The following is a 9,271-nucleotide window of genomic DNA, read 5'->3' as shown; positions in this document are numbered from 1 at the left end:
ATCTCCAATAGATGATGTAAAATGGATGTAAAATTAACATCACCAAAAACCACCTAACTACAATAGATGAGGTAAAAACTATTGACTCTGAACTTAACTGTCGAAACTGAAATTTAATGTGGAATCTGAATGCTACTGTCAAAACTGAACGCAATGGTAGCAGAGAGGCACTTGACATGTAGTTTAGGGAGGCCTGCAGTTCATCTTCAACCTGCACCCCCTGAGCCGCCAGCCACCACCGACCGAACCGCCGGCCCCAGCGCCGCCTCGCCGCCCCGAAACAACTCACCACCGCCACCCCGGCCAGCCCTCTAGGCCCCCCGCCCCCACCCTGAACCCTAAGATAGATAGTGGGGTACCTCTCCGGCGAGCCCCCATCCCCGCTGCGGGTGGTTCTTCCTTAACTCCGGCGAGCCCCCCCAACCCCTGAAAATCGACTGGCCCAAAATTCGATTCAGTCGGCTGAAGTGTGGCTTAATTGGAGCAGAGCAGCAGCACGAGCGAGGGGGAGAGCAGCAGCAGCAGCTGGGCGAGCGAGCGAGCAAGCGAGAGCCAGAGCAGCAGCAGCAGCGTGAGCGAGCGAGAGAGAGCCGGAGCAGCAACAACAGCTGGTATGGACGCCACCACCGAAGGGGCCTCGCACTGGGGGAGAGCCGCCGTGGAGATGTCGCCCGCGGCGCCGGCTTCAAGGTAGCCGCTCCATGGGGGTGCAGGATGGAGCACCGTCAGTGCCGGGAGGTCGAGTTAAGGAGAAGGGGCGATGCAATGAGTGTACAACCTCTTTGGTGGCGCCGAGTAGGACTCGGCTTCGTCCGAGGAGTCGGTGAGGATGTTGCGGTTCCGGTGGAGCAGGTTAAGGCGGTGCTATGGGGATGGAGCAGCCGCGATAGACGAGGCAATTGTCGGAGCAGCTCCTTGGAGGTGGAGGACGGGGTGGCTGAACCGGCGGGACAGCGAGATGGACGACGGATTCTCATCCGGGGAGGTGGACGAGGGACGTGAAGCTGTTGTGGTGGATGACGTCGTTGGGGAAGAGGCTCCGGCTGGGCAACGGTGACGTGGCGGACAGAGGAGGGTGGGGTTTCGCGGCTGGAGCGGAGAGGTTATGTCGGCCTGGGATTTCGAATGGCGAAAAGGGGGCGATGGGAGGGGGTGAAGCATGACTTAGGGACGTGCTTGTCCAAAATGTAGGGTGTGTTACAAAAGTACCCCCACCGATTTGAACTAGCGGCCCTTTTGGCTCAGGGTTAGAAGGGGGATTTCACGTGTCGGGATTTGGTAGCTGGAGGGAGTTTTTGCGCGCGTTGTAATTTCGGGATAGCAAGGCGCGGGTTGTGAAGGCGCCAGTTTTGGGAGCACGGTATCTGAATTTTTTGGATATAACAAGACGCGGGTTGAATTTTAGGGACAAGCCTAACGTGTAGTAATATTGTACTTGTACGTACCAAATCAATTCACACTTCCCTCAACCAAAAAGAAAACGAAAAAAATAAAACTATTCACACCACACAAAGAGAGAGTCTTGCCCCGTTTTACTATACAAATGCTATTCAAACTACTCCCTCCTTCCATCTATATAGGGCCTAATGCGTTTTTCGATGCTAACTTTGACCAAATATTAGAGCAATGGTATATGATATGCAACTTACACAAAGCACACTGTTAAATTCGTCTGTGAAAGGTTCTTTCAATGATATAATTTTCATATTATGCATGTCATGTACTATTAATCTTGTCAATAGTCAAAGGCGGTCTTAAAAATCTCATTACGCCCTATATAGATGGAAGGAGGGAGTATGAATCCATGTTATGTCTGATTAAATTTTTTCGCTTGCTGTATAATGCATGTAACCTACTCATACCAACATTTTAGTGCATTCCAAATGTCCATACTAGCGCTGCAATTCGAACTAAATTTGAATTTGTTTCTCTATTTCAATAAGAATCTACAATCATGATTGTTGCCAACTTCAACCAACATAGTTTCCTTGCTATCCGCCAGATATAAATCAGACGGCCTATAATGCAGGATGGCAGGCACACCATCATCAACATCTCCGTTTTTTATAAGAGTAGAGATAAAATATATTAAATGTAGTATAACATGTTCATAACCACACCATGTGTATCGCCGTTATATATATTCACACATGCGTCGGTTTAAAACACTATGATAAATTCTTCAAATATCCGAATTCACTTTTTATAATGAAGTATATATGATCTCTATTCGTTTTTACACCCACACAACCCTCTTATCTTTGTAGCTAGCACTAACTTTCTCTTGTGCATGCACACACCCGCATCCCTCTTACCCTCCCTCAGCATTCTCTAGCTCCATTGTGCAAATTTGTCTTTTCACTTTAGGTCGTTCACCCATGGTGTGTGTAGGCCCCCCAGCTCCTTCTTTACGGCACACATCCATCGATATGCCTCTCTAGCTAGGTGTGCCTAGCACAAACACAAGCTTCCCCTCTTCTCTTGTCACCGTCCATGCCTCACTCCCACCACTCTTTTCATCGTTCTCGTACTCGCACACTCCTTCCCCCTCGATATAGTATGCCTCTCGTACCACCTCATAGATGCATCCCTCTCTCTCTATCCTTCTCCTCATGCATCATTTGCTTCTAACACACACATGCATGTATACCAATCGATCTCCCGACATATACCTAGATCAACTTTAACTACCCCCCCCCCCATCGATCGACGTACCTCACAAGTTATGTCTCTCCTGTCTCTAACAAAGGGCGATTGATCTTCCTATGTAGTTACTTCTGCTTACCACAGCCACATCGTCCCCCCTCATCATTTGTGCATGCCTCCTGACCCGTAACTCACACGCACGTGCACAGACAACAAGCAACCATCTCCTCTCTTATTGATACTGCAGGCGTGCCCTCCGTTGTCTAGCAAGCCTATCCCACCATTTGTTAGAAGCAACTGCACTACCACCCCCTCCAACACTCTAGCTCTGTCTCTCTCCCAACCTTATTCCTCTCCTGCACATATGCATGGATGCCGATCGATCTCCCTTAATACATGAGGCAGATCGATCTCCTTAATACATGAGGTAGGCCTCTCTCCTCCTCCACACATATACCAGCCATTGTACCTCTATAGTTAATTGGGCCTCCCTCTTCCCCCATCACACACCGATAGTCGAGCGCTGCAGGTAGGTAGCCATGCCACAGAGACAAACTGCACATGTCCCCTCTCACGTTCCAGTAGGCCAGCCACTCTATATCTTTGACGTGGCACACACAAATTCGATGGCACTCTTTATCGATCGCACGCGCGCACACACACACACATCATCCCTCTCTTCGATTCTATGGACACCTCAAGCCGATGATACCTCAACTCTCTTCTCGTGGATTGCCCCCTCTAATTTCAAAATAAATTGAAAAAAAATCTGAAACTTTGAGAGATCAAACATGATCAAACATTCTATGTTTTTTTGCAAAGATTTAGCTACAAAAAACATACGGGGAGCTCTCGCCTAAAAAAATCATAGTTCAAAGTTTATGTGCCAGAAAAAGTGTGCCAACCAGCTCTTGTAAGATGAAGACCAGCTCTATTCCTGCATAACAAGTTTGGTGATTTTTGCTTACTGCTTGTTTCCCTGACAGTCATCCATCATTATAATGGATAGTTTCCCTGTTCTTAATGTAAAGACAGTACAAAGGAATAATTCTACGTGCACACCAAGGTGCATATTTTACACCTTTTTCCATTGCGATCAATCTTATATGTTTGCATCATTGATATCAAAATTATATCTTCCTTGCACCACGAAGACATTATTTTAAAGTGCAAAACTGATGGATAGAACTGGACGTACAATGGCATATCTTGGATGGAGCACGTACGTATGAAGTTTCGAAAACTCGGCGGAACAGTGAGATTGGAAAGTTCAGGCGCAGATGCAACCGATACCTCATAGCAAGCTTGTCAGAGTTGATTGTGGTCATCTATTATTTTTTTTAAACAAGGCAAAAGACTTGCCAATTTCATTAATTAATAAGAAGGTTTAGACAAAAGCCGCAAAGCGGCAAAATAAAAGACTACTCTTGCGACATAATTGCACTCATGTGTTTGGCTCCCGCCAACGCCCAAAGATGGGCCTCCTCTTTTATCTTGGCAGTGATAATAGTGGTCGGTGAAGCCGTGCTGGGAAAATCTCTCGCGTTTCGCTCCTTCCAAATTTCCCACATGACAAGCATCAGAACAGAGCCAATCGCTTACTTGATATGCCCTTCCGTGTTGATCGTCTTCAGCCACCAATCTTGAACCATGTCTTCGTGGCGCCAAGTCAGCGGTGACTGGTCCTGAATGCCAAGCCAGGTGACCACCTTGGTCCAGACGCGGGCAGTGAATCTATATTGGAAAAGAAGATCGGCGGCAGATTCTTGGACTTGTTTGCATAGGGGGCAAAGTCTGCAGTTTGGCCAACCTCGCCGCTGTAACCGATCTATCGTCCACACACGGTTTTGGATGATAAGCCAATTGAAGAATTTACATTTCGGGGGAGCCCAATTCCTCTAGGTTGTGGGAGAGGTTGAGCAGAGAACTTGGCCCTCGAACTGTGCCGTGTACGCCGTAGCCGCTGAATAGTCACCACTGAAAGTGAATTTCCAAGATATATTGTCCTTCCTATCAGGATTGAGAGCAACACCATCAATCATCTCCCACAGAACCACAAACTCCTGGATGTGTGGCAAAGGTAGTCTCTGAGTAGTGTCGATTTACTGGATCTAGAACTTGTTGTCAAGGGCCTTGTTAACCAAACATGCCTTCTTCTTGGACACTTCAAAGATCTTTGGCACAATGTCTTTAGGCCGGAGACCATTTAGCCAGGGGATTCCCAGAATTTAGCCTTTCTGCCATCCCCAATAGTCACTATTGTGGAAGCCGAGAACAAATCTCTATCACTATTTGAACAGGGTGTTTCCATCCCCATCCAAGTCTTAGGAGGGTCTGCCCATTCAAACCAAAGCCAGCGAAGACAAAGGGCAGTCTCAAACTTCTCGAGATTAAGCACACCCAAGCCGCCAAAAATCTTAGGCTTGCAAACAAGCTCCCAGTTAACCTTGCACTTTCTGCCCGACACCTTATCACAACCAGCCCAAAGGTAAGCACACCGTAGGCTGTCAATCTTTTTCCAGACCACAGCGGGCAGCTCCAGTGGCATGAGATGGTAGATCGCAATGGCCATGAGACCGCTTTGACCAAGACAATGCGCTCGGGGGTAGCAACATGCATAGCCGGACAAGGCGGCAGTTTGCTCGCAATCTTGTCCTCAAGGTATTGAAAATGCATGCACTTAAGTCTAGTCACCGACAGGGGAAGGCCAAGATATCGCAAGGGGAAAGAGGTCTGAACCACCGGAAAGGCTTGAAGAATGTCATCAAGGTCAATGTTGGCACAGCGAATTGGCGCGACCAAGCTCTTGTTGCAATTGGTGACTAACCCAGTGACATCACCAAAGGCAGAGAGCATTGAAGCAAGAAACTGTATATCTTCCTTGATTGGAGCAACAAAGATGGCCATATCGCCAGCATATAGGGAGGCTCGGATGGGGTTGCCCCGGATGGGATGGAGGTTGCCTTGCGCAGTAGCCTTGGCTAGGATATGGTGCAGAGGATCAATGGCGAGGACAAAGAGCAGGGGGGAGAGGACCCCCTTGTCGAAGCCCACAACTGTGCTTGATTGGTTCGCCTGCAACACCATTAAGTAGCACTCTAGAGGAGGCCGTGGAAAGGAGAGTAGATATCAAATCACAGAATTGGCTCGGGAAGTGGTGGTGCCGCAACAAGTCCATAAGGTAATCCCATCTAACCGAGTCAAAGGCTTTCTTGATGTCCAGCTTGAGAAGCAAGGTTAGTGATTTGGTGCGGTGTAGACGGCGGGCCAAGTTGCGAACCTACATGAAGTTGTCATGGATACTTCTTTTCTTAATGTAGGCGCTTTGTGTGTTGCAGACAAGCGCATGAATGTGAGGGGCTAGTCAAGTAGCCATCATCTTAGCAATGATCTTGGCAACCGCGTGGATGAGACTGATAGGCCGGAAGTCGGATATGTCCTCGGCCCCATCTTTTTTAGCGACGAGGACAATGTTAGCCGAGTTGAGCCAGTGGAGGTTGTTGACATGAAGATTGGAGAAATTATTAACCGCAAGCATTATCTTCGGCTTAATGATGTCCCAACATTGTTTGAAGAAAATGCCCGTGAATCTGTCACGGCCCGAAGCTTTGTCTCCTGGAAGCTCATGTATCGCAGCACGGATCTCCTCCTCGCTGAATGGCAATCCAAGGTCTGAGAGGTCACAGGAAGACGGCGGGATGCAGCCCCAGTTGAAGTCTTTGGAGCGCGGGGGGCCCTTCCCAGTGGCTTTCTAAAGTGACTTTGAATAATGTCTTTTTTCTGATCTTGGCTCGTGACCCAACCATTATTGTGCTTAATACGGTGGATGAAGTTCTTTCTCCGTTGGTGGTTGATTCGAAGGTGAAAGAAACAAGTATTTGCATCCCCTTCTTTGAGCAACTTAATTCTTGAACTTTGTCGTTTCCTTGACCTCTCAAGAACTGCCAGGGCGTCTCAAGGGCCATGTGAAGTTGGATTTTGTGGTTAGAGAAGATGGACCTGCTCCACTTGCGAAGGCATTGGATTGTCCTCTTAAGCTTGTGGAAAAGCACCTGATAGGGCTCGGAGTGGCTGGTTTCCTCAGCCCAGGCATCCTGGATGATTTTCTTGAAGTTGGGCAGTTTAATCCAGAAGTTCTCAAACCGGAAAGATCTTGGTCATTTTGGTCCCTTGTCACTAGCCAAGAGGAGTGGGCAATGGTCCAAGAGTGAGGATGAGAGCGCATGGAGAATGTGTGTGCCGAAATCGAGATCCCAATCCTCATTGCAGAAAAAAGAGTCTAATTTGCTCAAGGTCGGGTTAGTCTGCTTGTTGCCCCAAGTGAACTTTCTGTTCTGTAGATGGATTTCTTTTAGCTCACAGGAGTTAAGGGCATTCCGAAAGCTCACGAAGCGAGATCGGTCAACATTTGCACAATTTTTGTCTCAGGCACGATAAACTTTGTTGAAGTCTCCTGTCACGAGCCATCTAGTGCTCCGAGGAGGTTTTATGCTCACGGGAGAAAACAATAAATGATTTAATTAGCATGGCACAGAGAGAGTCAAATCGACCCAATCTATCGCCGCATGCATGTGTTGGAGAAGATAAATCCAGCAAGGGTACTTACTGCTGGTCGTTGTTGGCCGCATACATGTGTCACGATCAATGATATAACTCGGCCGCAGCGGAATCCATCTGCCAAAAAGCATAGTTGTCGCTGCTGGTCATCCCATGCTCGTCTCATGCACTCCCCCGGTCGCCCCTCCCAGTCTCCAGGATCATAACTCTAAGAAATCAGCCAAAATAATTTTCAACGTGCACTTGAAGCCACACGTTGGCCCCGACGCTGCCATCGATGGGGTGGTCTAGCTCCACGTTGATCTCTCAACATATACAAATACTCGTGCTCGCGACGAAGAGCTTGCAGTGACCAGGGCGTCAATTCCAACACACGCGAGACTAGCTAGAGCGCCCCGTGCTACCGGCGAGAGCAAACGCCATCCAATTCTGGAACGCGTGGAAAGAAACATAGAGAGAAGAAACATTGGTCGTAGCTGAGTTGATGCGATTATTTCTAGAGGGCTCTCAATTTGTCCATTGCTCTTGTACGAGGAGACGATTGATACCGGCTTAGACCCACACCATGCGCCACGGGAGAATACGGAAGATCACAAGGACATGGATGTCGATAGGAGGCGACATGTCGGATGCACGACTCAAACGATGACGAGAACTGCAGGCCGACAATCTATCGTCATAGCGTCTCGATACGATCTGATTTGGGGTTTCCATCGAGGAACTTGACTCCTTTCAATAGGTGGATTTGCCTTGTGGAACAGGTAATGAGTGCACGTCGCAAACCACGGGCGCTTGCTTGATCAGGGTTATTGTCGGAGTAAGAGTTCCTCGCGATAGTAGGAAGGACGGGATCAAAGCGTGCGTAGGTATTTGTTTTCCATTGGTTGGGACTAAATTTTCTTAGCGGACGAATGATGGATAGAAATTCCATGTAAATAGTACCACCTCGGATAGCGAAAATAATATAGGTGAAGAAAAACTGAAAGCGTAAATTCACGGGAAGAAGCGCATTATGACGGTGAACCCACGGAGTCAAGACGTGCTTTAATATTATTAGGGATATATATATATATATATATATATATATATATTCTTGATCATTCAAGCTTATGTGATGCATGGGATGTTCATGTGTTTGGGCCTATTAGGGCATCTCCAACGCCGACCCGCAAACCTCTCGCAATCGTTCGGACCACGTGATCCGGACCATAGAAGACCTCCAATGCAGTCTTGTATTGGTCAGCGTGTGGTCCGGGTGCAATTTATCAAGTAAACCAGAGACAAAAGTATGGGGGGTTTGCGAGAATCCGGACTAATCCCAATCCCGTTTCTAACCGCCCTGGCCCATCAGATACCCCTCCCCCTCCTGCGCATTTTCAGCTATCGCTCGCATTCATGCCCGGCCAGAGCAGACGCGACCGCTCACTGGCACCGGCATTGAAGCGTTGTGCCCGCCGAGAGAGCGCCGCTTCTCGGTGAAGGCGGCTACCTCGTGTTCAAACGACATGACGCTACCCATCCATCCATCTACTGCCTGAATTGATGGCAGACGATTGATAAGGCGTCTCCTCTGGCACCACATGTCTGTCCCTCTGCCGCCCATCGGTGCTATATAAACTGTTGTCCCGGTGCACCGGCCATAGCCACAGTCATCCCTCTCTGCACCACTCCCCGCCATGGATCCCTCTGGGATGGGATGACGTCGGAGTAGAAGAAGGCCGTGGCCGCCGTTGCTGCCAACTAGCAGGATGGCAGGTAGTCGGAGGACACCTCCAATGACAACATGCAAATGTAGGACGCCTTCGACGACGAGCCAGTGACACCCTCCTATTCGTCCGCGGCACCCTCCTCCTCTGCTCCACCCTCACATAGACCATGGGTTAGTACACAAAGTGTAATGGACAATGCTTACCATACCATGGCATCACTTGATCCCTTTCGGTACATCTTCTATGCTTTGCATGTTGATCAACTTGATTCACACTTTGACTTGGTCTTGATCAGCCTTGTATCATGTCTTCTACATGATCAATCTTTGGATAATTCCTTGAATAGCATCTTAGTCATC

The sequence above is a fragment of the Triticum aestivum genome, chromosome 1B (genome assembly GCF_018294505.1).
Source record: "Triticum aestivum cultivar Chinese Spring chromosome 1B, IWGSC CS RefSeq v2.1, whole genome shotgun sequence".
Classification (NCBI taxonomy): domain Eukaryota; kingdom Viridiplantae; phylum Streptophyta; class Magnoliopsida; order Poales; family Poaceae; genus Triticum; species Triticum aestivum.
Note: the sequence above shows the minus strand (reverse complement) of the source record.